This window comes from Lissotriton helveticus, chromosome 1_1 (genome assembly GCF_964261635.1).
Source record: "Lissotriton helveticus chromosome 1_1, aLisHel1.1, whole genome shotgun sequence".
Taxonomy (NCBI): domain Eukaryota; kingdom Metazoa; phylum Chordata; class Amphibia; order Caudata; family Salamandridae; genus Lissotriton; species Lissotriton helveticus.
The window spans coordinates 357,607,875-357,625,463 of NC_136057.1; the positions used below are offsets into that span (position 1 = coordinate 357,607,875).

Genomic DNA, 17,589 nt, shown 5'->3' on the forward strand with positions numbered 1-17,589 from the left:
GGTCCCCAGGATTTCCCGAACTGGAAAGTTGAATGGCACCTAATCGAAACAATAGTCCACCACATTCCTTGGTGTTCCGTCACGCCTGTATGCGGAACAGCCAAGGTATGACAGAGAACACTTTAGAGTAAAAACATCTTTTCACGTAACAAGATGGTAAGTGAACAAATTCACTTTTCAGTACTGAATATGTGTTTTCTTTGTTCTGTGGGCCATCTTGCCAAATTAGGCTCTCCCCAATATACATGAATGCCCGATTTTGACTTCACTAAATCTTAGCAGCCGCTTCGTTCCATTCAAAGCTTTTATAAAGCTCTTGCTTCAAGTCCATCTAGGGCAAAAGGCTGTTGCAGACCGGAGATATGTAAAATCCCAAAAATCTCTCAAATTTTGCGCAAGAATATCAGTAAAGGCACTGAAAAGCATTGGCAGGAGTTCCAGCTATTCTGGCAGTTCATTTAGAAGCCCTGTGTTGGTGATCACTTTGTTGTTTACTATACTAATTTTCTACATCACCTCCGATCCCATCACAGTCACTCAAAAGGACTTCGCTCAGTCTAGCTACTCCTATCATGCACAACCACGTATCTGGAAAATAAACTTCTCTCGCCCATTCGTAACAGGAAGAACGGAGACAGTACAGCAGATATTGCTAGTACATGGCCCTATCTGCCAGGCAACACTTCGAGATTCCAAGGATTCTAATGAAAAAAATGATTTCCCCTCATTGGACATTGCAATTTCACAGCTAAGATTCTAAAATGTCTGCTGTAGGTAGTCCTCTGCGAGCATGAGAATAGACTAAAGTAGTCAACTCGGTTCTAATCTAAAGTTTTCAAATCATCTCTTCTACTGGGCACCTACCAGCTTGGTGCTCAAAAACCCCAAAAAGAGTGCCTTAAACTATTAACCAGTTTCCTTCATCCACCCAAGTCGAATATCGCACCATAAACTAGATTTACCATCTGAATATTTTAAAAGCACTTTTACAAGGCTGCCCTCACCAGTGTCTGAAAATTCCATTGTCTCTGTTCACCGCAACCATCTTCCCTCTATACTTGCAGGCCCTTTTACTGCCTGGGACAGAAAACAATTAACAGCTAGTCATAAAACTCGTTCTATGGTCTTCTCAGTTGATGTCGACCATTCTACTTGTGGAGTTTCCTCCGGGTCTATGCAGATCTCCTACCTGCTATTTATTTTAACAACCTCTTTCCTGCTGCCAAATATTTGCCACCTCTTCTTCACTTCACAGAATAGGTTGTAAAACTATTCATATCCAGCACATTGGCTTCTTGAGATGAAATGCTAACTTTAGTCATCTCCAAAAAGGAATCATCCACCTCTCCCCATTTCCACTGCCTCCACAGGTATACCTTCCTCAATCTCCTTGTAAGAACTGTCTTCAAATGATAGCCCTGCTATGCCATCTACAATTGTCTCTCCATCTCCTATGCCCCTATTGCCTATTTCCACTGTCTCAATGCGGACAAGATCCAATTTAAATTTCAATTTAACTCAGCTAAGATCCTCTTCAGTACCCAGAAATCTAGACAAGTTAGACAGCCTTTTACTAGGCCTCCAAAAATATTCTCTTTGACTCTTAGCAAACGTATTCAACTTTCCCACTCACATCTTAATCAACTTACCAACATCCAGTCAAAATCTGCAGACAAAGCATGTATCACTCATCAGAATATGAGAAAGAGTAAAATAACATCATAAAGTAAACGGAGTACAGCAGTGAGGCTGAAACAGTACAGCAGAGAGGGTGCTGTGGAACTTTGCTTTATAGCCAAAAGGAGTCTCATTTGCCCAACATCTTCCTATTTTCTCTTCTTTTCTTCATATAACCAAAAATGATAACATGTTGACAAGATTTAATTTTTTTATTTACCTTAAAGTAAATATTTTATGGGTCATTATTAACATCAACAACCTCTATAGCTGTCCATTTGTAAAAGTAAAAAAAAATTAAAAATTAAATGTACACAATATCGTAGAGTTTATTGCTCCAATATATATTTTCTGTAAATAGCAAATCAAGTTCAATCATTGATAAGCTGTACAGGTGTCTGCTCAAAGAATTAACAGCAGTTAGCATCCCCTGCTGAGAGTATGTATATATATATATATATATATATATATATATATATAATGTTAAAGTACAGCATGCAATGGTTGATTATATCGCATTCTATGATAGATTAAACACAGGTCTAATTAAGAACTAGAGTGCTAACGTTTGTATGGATGACACTCAGCGGCTGTGTTTCTGTAATAAAAGCTGTGAAACTCACAGTTCTTGAAATCAAGGAGACTGTACTGTGTATAATTGTATCATTTATAGACTTAAATTAAGATTTCAAAGATGTGAGGAAGAGTTAGCCTGATTTATTTTGCATTATATAGATAAAGGCTAAAACAGTTACTAAAAGAGTTCCCACTTACATCCAACATTCCCACCCCACATTTATTTTCTTTGACTAACCATCCCACCAGCCGATTTACAGATACAAAAATAGTTTAATCTTAAATGGGAACATTTTGCAGGACAAAAAGAAGTTTAATGAGTTTGCAATTATAGTTCATTGGTTTGCAGTTTTAGAAGGACAGGAAACTACTTGTAGATAGACTGGCTGTTTAAAAGAACAAGTTACTTACCTTTGGTAAAATAAAAAATTGACAGATTCTACCAAATTCCTCACTTTAGAATATTCCCCAGGTGTCAGACTGGATTCGTAAAAATCAAGAGCAGTTCCACTGCACGCAAGTAGGTGGCGTCAGTAGGATCCATGTACGGTCAGAAGTGACATTGTGGTCCTCACATAAGCACCACTCTGGCACGCTGGCATCAGTCTGTTAAGTGACTATTTCTACACAAAAAAAAAATTGGAGCCACATAAAAATCAATGTTTGACCAGTGTGCAGTGTCTTGTGGGAACTTTAGGTGAAGAACCCAGTTCCAGAATGGGGAGAATAGGAGAGTTGGTGAGGAATTTGCAGTTAGATGGAGCCTCTACCAGAAAAAGTATTACCAAAGGTAAATAAATTGTTCTTCCTTTAAAGATTTTTAACTGCAGATTCCTCACCTTAGAATAGATACCCAAGCAATACCACCCTGGAGGTGGGTCTAAAAGTTGGCTTATACCAAAACGTCCTGTAGGACCGAGCAGGCGAAATGCCTGTCTCTAGGGACATGTCCGAGCAGTAGTGCTTTGTGAAAGTGTGACATAAAAGCCCATGTAGTAGCTTGGCAGATGTCCAGGATTGAAACGCAGAGTACTATTGCAGTAGTAGATTGTCATCAAATGCATAAATGCTGCACAGAAATCTTGAAGAAAGTGGGAATTGAGGACTTAAATGACACCAATAGGAGGGAGCAGAGGGGTTGGCTGTTGAGTTGCTTTGTTTGCCCCGAAAACTGTTAGTCTCTTAAAACGAATGCACGGTGTATTTAAAGAGCATAAAATAGCACATCTCCTCAAATCCTATATAGGAGACAATATAACGAAGGCCCTACACCTTTCAACTCGGCTTCCATTTGCATTATACCGCTATGATTCGGGAGAATAAGCTGACTATACTTGGTAGTAAAAGAAAAATTATAGTACTGATGCGCAATGAGTCAGGTTTTCATGGCAGGTTAGGATAGTAACAGAGCTGCAAATGTACCTAGCACATAAACGGGCCTGTTATATGGCAGAGCTGCCCGGGCACTAATAAGTGTTAGTGGTACAGGGAACGCTGTCGCGGTGCCCAGGGTGTGCATGCACCGTACTCTATAACCAGGAACGGCCTCGCTAATACCGAGTCAAAGCGTCACTGACTTCCAGGAATAGAAGCATAGTTGTCCGGACTTGAGGGGTCCCTCGCGAGGGCGTGTACGGATTGTGATCAACATAAAAACGAACCTCGTCCCGCTACAATAAATGCAGAGATGTAGCTGCTGTTCTGAATGCTGCCCAGTATAAGCATCCGCTGCCCTTTGCACAGATGTGTCCAGTGTCCACTGTACACAGACAGATGATAGCTGGCACTGGCTCAGTACCCATGAGATGCCCGGACGCACTCATTCAAAACAAGCGAAAGGCATACCGGGTACTTCCGTACACGGGTATGGGTATGTACGTGCCCGTGTATTAAGCAAGGTCAGAACTGCACGTGAAGCATCCTCAGTTCAGAGGCTGCGCATGCATCGGTGACATCAGTACGCACAGTGCTACGCATGCACGTGTGCCCCATTCACAAAACACACTGACTGGAGAGGCGCCGCAGCGCTTACTCGGTCTCGAGCTAGGGCTGCATGTGCAATACTTGGAGGCAGACGAGGGAGGTATGCACGGGCAATGTGCTCAGTACAGGGGCAGAGCGAGGGGTGTAGTGCAGCACTCTGTACAGAGGCAGAGCAAGCAACGGCTGCACGTTCAATGTGGTCAATACACGGGCAGAGCGAGGGATGCACGTGCATTAGATGATGAGAACTCGGACAGGAAGGGACAAGCGGTGGAGACAGTAAAAGTGTGGCACAGTCGTTGCATTCATTACAGAAGCAGACTTGCACATGCAGTAGACCGTGCTGCTGAGGGAGGGGCCTGCACAAGCAGGGTCGGATTTTGGCGGACAGCGCCCTGGGCAGAACCGAATTTGACAACCCTTAATCCTCTGCTTTACATCCTAGTTGTAGACTGTAACTTAAGATATACAAAGAGCAAAGTAAACCATTATATCCATTAACTTGGCAAACATGTTTTTTCTTTGTATCCCGGAATTTGTAGTCCTATATTTATGTTGAGGAGAAACAAAACTTCAAGTACTAGAAAGCCAAGAGAAACGTACAACTTTTTTTCCATATGTTTATACTGCGCAAACTCAGACGCTTTACATGAGCACCAATTACGTCACACAAGGACAGATTCAGTTAAGCATGGGTGATTTGCCCAGAATCACGAAAAGTTAACTGACGCTGGAACTCGAACCTGGTTTCCTAGGTCCGATGCTATAACGCCATATCCAGTCACTTAATAAAATACCTGTAATCGATCAACACAGTATTTTTGTATTTGCAAAAATTCCAAAAATGCGTAAGATGTTTCACGTTTAGAAAATAATCATTAGAATTTAGAATTATAGAAGTTGAGCAGCTCCAACAAAGACCCTCCTGCCAGGCTGTCTGCTGTCCCGTCTCTTCTGCCTCAGCTGTCTGCGCTCTCGTCCAACATTTTATTCCTGGCTGCTTTTACTAAGTAAACTTTGTCATGGAAGGGAGCTGGAGGCTATTTTATTCAAGGCAGGCTTTGGCTGATGACACAAACTATGCTACTCCTCCCCAGTTTGCACGTGAATCACGCTCAACTAAGCTTCTTCCTGACAGTGCTAAACGGTAGACGAGGAGGAGTAGAGGGTGTAACTGTTAAGGAGATGGGATGCGAGAGGATTTCAATGAGGTGTCTGAAGCCTGTACAAGCATGATTAAACAGTGTTGCTTGATTTGCAGGAGCCATTTCAGATGGTAACTGCTGTATGTACGGGTGCCCAGCTCGCCAGTGCTAAAGGCAGGCCCTGTGCACAAGCACATGATAATACAAGGGGGGCAAAACTAGTCTACGCAAGACACGCTTTAGATACAATACAGAGACAGGGATGCACAAGCAGAGGACACAATACAGTGGCAGCATATGCAGTAGACAGTGCATAGGCCAGGAAGGACACAATACATACAACGCAGCACAAGTAGTAGACACAGTACAGAGACAGTACAAGCAGTACTTACAGAGACAGGGCTGAACAAGCAATAGGCACAATGTAGTGCACCACAAACGGTAGACACAGTGCAGGAGCTGTACATACACACTAACAGAGCAGCACAACAGCAGGGGACACTATGTAGTAACACGATAAGCAACAGACAGTACAGAGGCAAGTTGCACAAGCACATAATACAACGCAAAGCAGTGGACAAAATACAAGGCAGCACACCCTTCAGCTCAATTACACAGACATGGTACCACAAACAGTAGACAGAACATACGCCAAGTCGCACAAGCACATAATAAGGAGCAGCAAAGTAGTTGAGACAGCACAAGCAGAGCACCACTTAGCTCCATTACAGAGACTGGACAGCGCACGTAGTAAAAACAGAACAGGGGCAGTACAAACAGTACGTGCTTTGGATACAGTAGAGAAGAAGGCTTGCAAATGCAGAATCTTAAATAAAGAAGTAGTGCTCCATAACCAGTGTGACCTCTGCGCCGCTGTAATCGGCCCATGCCTCCGACAGCTGCAGGTCACACAGCAGGAGCACTCCCCGAGTCGCTGCCCTTGCCCTGAATCAGGAGGTCAGCTATGCTTTTGGGCGGGGTGACTGCTGCCCCCGTGCGGCAACGTGCGAGAGCGGCCAGCACCCGTTGCCCCCCGCCTCGTCACCTCTTTCCCAGGGACAGGGTCATGGTCGCTGCTCCCAGCCCAAGCGCCCTCCTATCCCTTAAGCGGCTAGTGAGCTTTGCGTCTGGCAGTGCAGCCACCTGTCACAGTCTCTCCAAAGCCTTACCTGGACCTTGGAGATGCTCCTTTACTGCTGCTCCTACTTCACGTGAACGAGCGCCGCCATGATGGATGGGGCAGGGCCACGGGGGCACGCACGCGTCATGACGTCATAAAAAGCACACGCCCCAGCCAATACCTCCCATTCGGAGAAAAGGTTACCCGCCCACACTATAAATTAGAAATTCGACCTAAGTAGACAAGGGAGGGAAATACGGGAAAGCGGTACAAAATCAAACACCTGTCGCTTCTTTTTAGAGTGCTTTCATTATGTGCAGTAAAGAAAGGAAATTATAGGATTGTTAAACAAGGCAGCGTTATTTGCATGAATAGCGGACACTATGCTAAAATAAGGTCAACATTTAAGCAACATTGTTCGGATTTATTAGAGCAGTAAGTAGCAGTTTGTAGACATGCTTTAACAACTTTGGTGTAGTGTAAAGTACATAAACCAACGATAATATAACCAGAAAAGTAAAATAAGCTGTTTTGAGACTAAAACCAGCATACACTCATACAATCAAGCTTACAATAGCAGATTATATGAAATCACAAAACAGAAAATAACGTTCAGTGTATTTCACTGTGAGGCCCTTCCATATAAAACGTTTAATTTCTGGGGCATTACAGTTCTACGTTTTTTAGTCTAGATTTAAAGTAGCATGCAGAAGTGCTAGTCTGATGATAATTGGAAGTACATTCCAGTAATTGGGTCCAAGAAGGTAAAATAATTGGAATTGGTATGGTGAGGGGGGTATATCTAATTGAGTCGTTTAGATAGGCGCAGGCGTAAGAAAATAAGTTATCAAAAGACGCATTTAATCTATTTTAGAGGAATGCTTCCAGAAGACCATCTCATGTGTCTTTAAGAAATGTAAATAGTAAGAGTTCTGTTGCACTCCTATAATTACAGGATTTGGTATCTGTAGTGTACTACCCAGCCCTAGTTCTTGCCAATGACTACTACTCACACAGAGCTTAGCATAACACACCTTTCTTCTTCTGCGTGTAACCACAAACCCAACAGTCTAAAGTTGAATTCACTTCCCTTCGCTCAAAAGCTTACTTCACAGTTGTACAGAATCCATCAGGAGCCACAAAGGGTTCCGTTATTACAAACTCACACAACACTACATCTCCCCTCTGTTAAATAAAAAAAGAAAACGTATTTTTATAAATATATGCACACTAATATCATAAATGAGTCTTTGTGACACTTTATACTGGCAGTTCTTCGGAAACTGGGAACTGGCAGTAGACATGTCCATGACCATATTTACATTTCTGATATTCATTCTCACTGGTAAGAGGTCGAGGGTGCTGGTACCAAGATTGATGTATAATAATGTCTTTCAGTTTCAGCATGTCAAAATCTTGACTTGTGGCAGTGACAATTTGTTCCCAAAAAAATGGCCGCTGGGGTACTTGATTTTACTATGAAATTTATTTAAACTTCAGCCATCTCAGAATGGGTGCCAGGCACTCATGAGAAGTAGTCAGCAGGGTTCTGATCTTTCCCTGGACAATGCATGATGGTGTAGTTGTAGTCTTGCAATTGCAGACCCCAACATTCAATGTGAGAAGGCAGTTTTGCTTTTGGATTGCCAAAGACAGCCAACCATGCTTGATGATTGGTCACAAGCATAAAGAGCTATTCAGACAAGAATACGTGGAAACGTTCACAAGCTCACACCACTGCTTAGCTTTCTTTCTCAGGTTCAAAATAAGCAAGTTCAGTTTTGGACAAACTTCTGCTTGCATACGCCACAATACATCTTTGAGCATTAGGGTGTCCACGCTAGCCCTGTCAGGATGGTGCCCAACCTGACAGGGCTAGCATCAACAACAACTTCAATATAAAGCTTTGGATTAAAGCATGCCATTTCAGTAGCTTTATCAACACCTTATTTGATTTCCTGGAAGCTTTGCTCGCATCCATGTGACAAAAGAAAAGACAAATTATTTTTCGTCAAGTTGCACTGACAGTGGCAAACTCTCGTATTTATCTAGAGCAATAGCTGGTCATGCCAAAAATGAATGCAACATGGAAACATCGTGAGGGTGACTGGCAGATGACAGCGCTTGCACTTTAGCTGAATCGGGTGTCATGCTCCCATCAGAAAAGATATGGCCAAAGAATTGTAACTTATTATAGAACTCACATTTCTTGGCATTCAAAGTTAAACGGCATCAGCGAGCAACTGACACACTTCCATGAGAGCTTTGTCGTGCTCCTGTGTAGCTCCGAAAACCAACATGTCATCACTATAATTGAAAGCATTCATAACAGGATGTATGATACTTCGAATGGCATCTTGGAATAGCTCCGCAGCTGATGACACACTAAAACTTAGTCTTTTGTAACGGAACAGACCAGCATGTGTGGAAAAGGTTATAATGTACATGCAATTGTCCTTGTTGCTACAAATTAACCTTGACTATTAGTGGCGTCGATGCAGCCCACGTATACACTTTAGTTTTCAATGGCATAAGTCGGGCAATGGAGACAGTCCATTATATTTCTTCTCAGGCATAATATTTATTGACGCACCACTATCGATAATGAAAGATAATGAAAGATATTGAACAACCATTGACTTTAGTGTGATTTTCGGACAATGTTTGTATAACTTTAGTGATTTGTCATGTCAGCTTCTCTATGACTGGTATTTTTCCTCCCACGCAGTCAGTCGATCATGTGCACGCTTCTCTGAGGAAAAAATCGATATGACATAATCATCTTCTTTACTTTCACATTATATTGATATAGAAGAACTGTTACGAAAATGTAGCTGTCAATCGACTTCGTTTGGTATAGATTTGCCTCAGCTGATGTGATCGCTTGGCCTTATGGGCATGCAAATGTTGCCTCTGGAACATTCTGTTACAGATTGCAGGGCATGAGCTGAAAGCCATTTTTAGGGCTCGCCTGTCAATGCGCTTGCGCATTGAGCTGGCGAGAAATATTGGGGCTTATTGAGAGCTTAACTAAACGGGCGATTTGATGCTGTGCCTGTGAAAAGCAAGCTCAATGCGCAAGCGCATTGACCTAAAAAGCGCGTACTTCTCCCCCCTATTTGCTTTTTTTCACGGCCGCCAGGCCGTGAGCTACATCAAAGGGTTCGGCTCCCCGCCCCCTGCTTCACGGACGCTTCTCAGGCCACCAGCCTGCCACCCAGATCGCAGCCTGCCCAGCCTCGCTCGCAATTCATTTCTCTTTCTCGTATCCCTTCTTTGTTGGCAGCTAACATGATATGACTAACACATTTGGACGGAGGGTTACTCATTTGCACTATTCATTTCGATCCATTTTACTTCATAAATATAACTTGTTTGCACAAATAATATTTATTTGTAAAAAATAATTCTTGTGACTTGGAAAGAAGCATTTGGTATCTTTTACTCTTATTATGTTTGAAAAACTAAATTCAGACCAAGAACGTAGCTGGTTTAGGACCGGAATACATTTGGGGAAAAAAGGCGGTTTATTTTGGTGTGTTATTTTAGCGACGGTTAGTGTTAAAGTGTTTACTGGTACAATCAAGCTAGACCCACGTTTTCTCATGCCAGTAATACATGTACAACAGCACTCTGAAAGCCTCCAGTGAAGCCACAAAGGAAGTTTAAATGCGTGACTAATGGATTTCAGTGTGGCTATGCAGGGACAAGCACTGAAATGCTTTCGTTTAACCCTTGATGTGCTCCACTTGTTTTACAGTGTTATGATATTGTTGTATCCCTTTAAAGCGCTATGATCCGTGTTTTGCAGCATTGTGAGCTAGCATGCAAACGGGATAAGTTCAGAGTCCACTCAGTTGTGGGCTGTGGCTCTCGCCCGTTCCCGACAAATCTTAGTCAGACCTCCGATTACATTATCCACACATTTTTCGATAAAAACATCACGTGTGAGAACGTTGCCCTGGCCAACAGAAGGTTGTTTAGAGTTTTTGAAGATTCTGCTTTTAAATGTCACTCATTTATTACAGATTTATTTCAAAATATAGTTTAGCCAGAAGCATTGCGTCATAGTAGCAGACAAGTTTAAGATTTGAGAGATTTGGAAATATTTCTGTTGAAAGCTGTTGCGTTGTGTTATACAGCTCCTAACGCGCGGTTACCACAGCCAACAGCGCTTCTTGTTTATGACCCGAAAATGTGATGGGCACACAAATATTTTCAAGGCACACCACATCATTTTTCTTAGAAAAGAACACAGTAACGGTGCCAGGCTGTGATAATACTAATTCTATGCCAGAACAGTGTAATCAGCTGACAACAGGCATGCAATTTAACAGCGGAGAACAAAATGTTCATTTTGATCCAAAAAGCCCATGGGTTGGTAGAAATCCAATCTCCGCAAATTGATTTCCACAAGTGCTTTGAGTACACGTGGGCATTGAAGCTTCTGTGTGCAATTTCTTATACCTTGAATGCACCTCTCATTCTCAAAAGTTTTCTCAGTTCCAAGAACATTTGAGAAGACAGGCATTTCTTTGCGCCTTGTTTTTTTAGGGCTCGGACTCCTTCCCCTGAAAGGGGAGGAGTTAGAGATCTAATGTTAAAGGAGAAAAAAAAAAGAAGAAGAGGGCCTTGGAGAGAGAAATTCCAGACATTCCTTAGCGTTTTATGTCATGTGGCCAGTGATTCGTCTTCCTTGTGTTTTCTTTGTAATAGGCTTGAAGTGATAGGGTAAATGTAGTTTTGTTCCGCCATTTTGAGGCATATTTCGTGCGTGCTTGCGCAAAGAAGTACATAAATTGTAATTAGGAGCTGTCAGGGTGCCTCCGTTAGTGACTGCAGATGGCCGGGCGCGTTCACAATTCTGCAGCGCTCAGCGCGCAGCTTCCTTGTTTTGTTAGGCACGGTGAGATTAAGTGATTCACAGTCGTCTCTCCGGCTGCGGGTCCCACAGCCGACAGGAACGTTTTGCAGCACCTCCTCAGTCTGCAACGGGGTCTGCTCTCTCGGTGCAAGAGCCAGCGGGTCTCATAAATCGGAAGGCAAGCAGCGTACCAGCAATTCCCCGCACGCCTTCCAGCAACGAAGCTCAGCACAGCCCCGCCTCCATGTTTTGCTCCGAGAACTCAGGGGGGGGGGGGGCGAAGGCGATTTTCTCCGGCAATCCAGCATATAGCCGCGATGTAACTAGCTGATCCTAACCCCGCTGCGTCCTGACTTTCATCAAAGGTCAGTTTCAGTTTTTAGAATTGCTTGCCACTTGTTTTATTGTATATCGTACTTCAGTACTGAGCTGCCTTAGGGTACGAGCACAAGGGTCATCCGGCTGCAAGTGAAACTTTGAGAAAGACGTTGAAGTGGCGTAACGAAGGCCCCCGCAGCTCCTGTGGTGCGGAGGGCCCTAGCTTCTGGTGGGGCCCCTCCGGCACTGTACACCATTGAGAGCCCCTGGCCTGAGAGTTCCTGGATGGGTCCGGAGGGTAGCGAGGCCCCCTCCATATACTTTGCAACGGGGGGAGTGCTCAAGTTTGGGTATGCCAGTTGTTACTTGGGGAAGGTGAGCGGTAACATTCATATTTCACGGGGGCTTTGTAGATCGTTGCACCAGAGCTTCTTAACACATTCCCTCACGTTCATTTGGATTCTAATGACATTACAAGGTGTTAGTGAGTAGGTCCTAAGAAATATATGCACTGTCTGTAATTTGTGCTCCAACGATGTAAGCATGAACAAGTTCCGCCTTTGAGCATTTAATTAATCAACAACTAACAGTGGAAATCAAAACATGTATTTATACATTAAGAGTGCTCAGTAAGATCATTACTCTATGAGAATTTTTTTTTTCATTAACTCATTTTCGTAGTTGCACTTCTAACTAAAGAAGCACTTTAAATTCGTACACAATAAGAATTTCGCTGCCACATCCCCTTTGTCAGTGTTTTTGTTTAAAACTTGCTCTTTGCTTAACCCATCTTGCCTTAAGTGAGATGAATTTGAATGCCCAATGTGAATAATGATTTAAAAGTGCAGCCCCAGGTCTGTGAGAGAATTAAAACGTTTAAATGGGGTTTGCATTTCCAATGACTGCCACTTCAAGTACTTGGATGGCAGTGCTTAATAATCACTGAAAGGCAGAGTGCTGTTGGGGGCAGAGTGCTGTTGGGGGCAGAGTGCTGTTGGGGGCAGAGTACTGTTGGGGGCAGAGTGCTGTTGGGGGCAGAGTGTTGTTGAGGCCAGAGTGCTGTTGAGTGCTGTGTGCTGTTGAGTGCTGTGTGCTGTTGAGTGCTGTGTGCTGTGAGTGCTGTGTGCTGTTGAGTGCTGTGTGCTGTTGAGTGCTGATGAGTGCTGTGTGCTGTTGAGGGCAGAGTGCTGTTGGGGGCAGAGTGCTGTTGGGGGCAGAGTGCTGTTGGGGGCAGAGTGCTGTTGGGTGCAGAGTGCTGTTGAGTGCAGAGTGGCTGTGAGTGCTGTGTGCTGTTGAGTGCTGTGTGCTGTGAGTGCTGTGTGCTGTTGAGTGCTGTGTGCTGTTGAGTGCTGATGAGTGCTGTGTGCTGTTGAGGGCAGAGTGCTGTTGGGGGCAGAGTGCTGTTGGGGGCAGAGTGCTGTTGGGGGCAGAGTGCTGTTGGGTGCAGAGTGCTGTTGAGTGCAGAGTGCTGTTGAGTGCAGAGTGCTGTTGAGTGCAGAGTGCAGAGTGCTGTTGAGTGCAGAGTGCTGTTGATTGCAGAGTGCTGTTGATTGCAGAGTGCTGTTGAGTGCAGAGTGCTGTTGAGTGCAGAGTGCTGTTGAGTGCAGAGTGCAGAATGCTGTTGAGTGCAGAATGCTGTTGAGTGCAGAGTGCTGTTGGGAGCAGAGTGTTTTTGGGGGCAGAGTGCAGTTGGGGGCAGAGTGCTGTTGAGTGCAGAGTGCAGTTGGGGGCAGAGTGCTGTTGAGTGCAGAGTGCTGTTGAGTGCAGAGTGCTGTTGAGTGCAGAGTGCTGTTGAGTGCAGAGTGCTGTTGAGTGCAGAGTGCTGTTGAGTGCAGAGTGCTGTTGAGTGCAGAGTGCTGTTGAGTGCAGAGTGCTGTTGAGTGCAGAGTGCTGTTGAGTGCAGAGTGCAGAGTGCTGTTGAGTGCAGAGTGCTGTTGAGTGCAGAGTGCTGTTGAGTGCAGAGTGCTGTTGAGTGCAGAGTGCAGAATGCTGTTGAGGGCAGAGTGCTGTTGCGGACAGAGTGCTGTTGAGGGCAGAGTGCTGTTGAGTGCAGTGCTGTGTGTTGTTGAGTGCTGTGTGCTGTTGAGGGCAGAGTGATGTGTGCTGTTGAGGGCAGAGTGCTGTGTGCTGTTGAGGGCAGAGTGCTGTGTGCTTTTGAGGGCAGAGTGCTGTGTGCTGTTGAGGGCAGAGTGCTGTTGAGTGCTGTTGAGGGCAGAGTGCTGTTGAGGGCAGAGTGCTGTTGAGGGCAGAGTGCTGTTGAGGGCAGAGTGCTGTTGAGGGCAGAGTGCTGTTGAGTGCTGTGTGCTGCTGAGTGTGTGACTATGTGACAGTGTGTGACTATGCAGGGTGACATTGGGAGTGTGCGGGTGAGCAGTGTGTGAATGTTACGGGGCAGTGTGTGAGTGTGCAGAAAACACCACACACACATACACCACACACACATAATGCACACACAAACCACACACCTCAGTCTCTCAACACCACACACTTGTCAGCACTCAACACAACACACTCACCACCACACTCACTCCCCAGGCTCACCCCCACAGACTCACCAGCACACACTCACCAGCACACAGAAAACAACACACACAACAACACACCCCCAGCCGTCAATGAATGCTTTCACCATGCACAAACACCAACAGCCATCATCCATCTGTGCACGCTTTTACCAAGCACACACCCACCAGCCGTCAGTGCACCCTTCCACCAGGCACACACACCTCCAGCCAGCAGTGCACTTTTCCACCAAGCAATCGCAGTATGGTACACTTTACTTTTAAACATATTCATATAAAGCACAGCATGCCACCATTGGTAAAATTACAATTCAACTAACATACTTCCACTACACACCACATGCACACACTCCATAACACATGGCAAAAAGACATTGGCATTTACAATGCCATTAGCTCAAACTCAAATAAATCCGAGCCCGATTGCATTTCTAATGCTTGTTATCAGGTTCCCGCCTGCTTTGTCAATAAAACCAATGCCTTTGATTGATATCATAAATTATAGCAGCTGCAGTTCCCCTGCATTGACGACTCATGAAAACGGGCACCAGCAGTAATGTTACTTTGCAGCTGCAATTTCGATGTTATTATTGAATGATTAATGTTCAGCCGCTGCAGATTGACTTCCCGCATTCTGCTGCCTAAGGTCAGCATCTACGTTGTCAGCGAGTCCTTTCTTGCACACAGAAACAAATAATATACCTAAGTCATGCAACTTAAACGTGCATTTGTTGGACTTTTTTTTAACTTACAAAAAGGGAAGATATATGGTAAAAATGAGACTGAAAATTGAACACAAGGGTTTATTCTATTTTGAAATAACCTTCAAAAGCAACAAATAAAACCACCCCAAAAAGAAATTCTTGTTGTGCCTTTCTGCCCCCTGTTAGACTCGTTTTTTGTGCCCTTCTGCCCTCTGTTAGACTCGTTTTTTGTGCCTTTCTGCCCTCTGCATCACCTCATCATCACTCAGCGCTACCCCAGCATCACTCAGCACCACCACATTATCACTCAGCACAACCACATTATCACTCAGCACCACCACATTATCACTTAGCACCACCACAGCACCACCACATTATCACTCAGCACCACCACAGCACCACCACAGCACCACCACAGCACCACCACAGTATCAATCAGGACCACCACAGCACCACCCAGCACCACCACAGCACCACCCAGCAACACCACAGCACCACTCAGCACCACTACAACATCACTCAGCACCACCACAAGCACCACTCAGCACCACCACAACACCACCTCAGCACCACCACAGCACCACTCAGCACCACCACATTATCCCTCAGCACCACCACAGCACCACTCAGCACCACCACAGCACCACTCAGCACCACCTCAGCACCACCACAGCACCACTTAGCACCACCACGGCACCACCACAGCACCACTCGGCACCACCACAGCACCACTCGGCACCACCACAGCATCACTCGGCGCAACCACAGCATCACTCAGCGCAACCACAGCATCACTCAGCGCAACCACAGCATCACTCAGCGCAACCACAGCATCACTCAGCGCAACCACAGCATCACTCAGCACCACAACAGCATCACTCAGCACCACCACAGCATCACTAGTTCAAATATGTTCTCTAAATGTTTCAAGCTTTATTACAAATGTCACAAAAAGATGTTAATATTTCACTTCTGTTCTTGGATACACTGAACATAATCTTCACAAAAGTTATTTACAAAAGTTTAAGCTATTGCCATTATAAATTACAATCACTTTTATTTAAGTATTAATTATTAAAAAAAATTAAAAGCCATTGTTATTTGTAATATCAATACATCTAAGTCACGTACATACAAAACATGTTGCATTACAAATGCTATAGGTGTCACATTTGCGAAAGTTATAACTATTGGCATTGTAAATGACAAAGCTATTAATTTAGCTATTTTCAAAAACAACACATAAATAAAAAAAATTGCCATTTACAAGACCAATAGCTCAAACTTTCCTAATGCGAGCCCTATTGCATTTCCAATGCTTGTTGTACTTGGTAGAAATTTTAGGTAGTCATGTGCTGTTTCCCTCTTCAGAGCCTTGCACATGCTCAGAGAGGCCTAGATAGTAGATTGCACCTGCTCCTAGTATAGAACTGTCAGGCTATTCTTGCTGATGTAAGGAGAAGTAACTCTATCAATCAATCAACCAATAACGGCATTTGTAAAGCGCGCTACTCACCCGGGAGGGTCTCAAGGCGCTGGGGAGAGGGGTATGTTACTGCTCGAACAGCCAGGTCTTGAGCTGCTTCCTAAAGGAGAGATGGTCTTGGATTCGCCGAAGGTGGGTGGGGAGGGAGTTCCAAGTCTTGGCTGCCAGGTAGGAGAAGGATCTTCCTCCGGCGGTGGCTCTGCGGATGCGCGGTACGGTGGCGAGGGCGTTGCTGGTCGATCGTAGCTGGCGGGTGGGCGTGTAGAAGGTCATGCGGTCGTTGAGGTACTTGGGGCCCAGGTCGTGGAGAGCCTTGTGTGCGTGGGTGAGGAGTCTGAACGTGATCCTCTTGTTGACGGGGAGCCAGTGCAGGTCTCTCAGGTGTCTGGTGATGTGGCTGTGTCGGGGGATGTCCAGGATGAGTCGTACGGAGGCGTTCTGGATGCGTTGGAGTCTTTTTTGAAGTTTGGCTGTGGTTCCGGCGTAGAGGGTGTTCCCGTAGTCCAGTCGGTTGGTGACGAGTGCCTGGGTGACGGTCTTCCTGGTCTCGGTGGGGATCCATCTGAAGATCTTGCGGAGCATGCGCAGGGTGTTGAAGCACGAAGATGAGACGGCGTTGACTTGTCTGGTCATCGACAGGGAGGAGTCCAGGATGAAGCCCAGGTTGCGTGCGTGGTCCGTTGACTTGGGAGCAGTGCCCAGGGCCGGGGGCCACCAGGAGTCGTCCCAGGCGGAGCGTGATGATCCCAGGATGAGGACTTCCGTCTTGTCCGAGTTCAGTTTAAGGCAGCTGTTCTTCATCCAGTCTGTGACGTCTTTCATCCCTTCGTGCAGGCTGGCTCTGGCGGTGGTGGGGTCGTTGGTGAGGGAGAGGATCAGCTGGGTGTCGTCAGCGTAGGAGAAGATGTTGAGGTTGTGTTGGCGTGCGATGGCTGCGAGGGGGCTCATGTAGACGTTGAAGAGGGTTGGGCTGAGTGAAGATCCTTGTGGTACGCCGCAGATGACTTCAGTGGCCTCGGATCTGAACGGGGGAGGCGGACTCTCTGGGTTCTTCCGGCGAGGAACGAGATGATCCACTCCAGTGCTTTCTCTCGGATTCCGATGTTGCTGAGGCGCTTCACTAGGGTGCGGTGGCAGACAGTGTTGAACGCCGCAGAGAGGTCCAGGAGGATGAGGGCCGCAGTTTCTCTGTTG

At 45.3% G+C, this 17,589-nt stretch overlaps 1 protein-coding gene across 1 annotated transcript in view; it reads right to left on the reverse strand.

Annotated features, from left to right (window-relative positions):
- BCL2L13 (BCL2 like 13) overlaps positions 1-6,679 on the reverse strand; it is a 423,025-nt gene extending 416,346 nt beyond the window's left edge. The window contains exon 1 of the mRNA XM_078673632.1: positions 6,551-6,679. The gene's annotated coding sequence lies outside the window, so the exon portion shown is untranslated. The remainder of the gene's footprint in view (positions 1-6,550) is intronic.
- Positions 6,680-17,589: the final 10,910 nt, after the last annotated feature.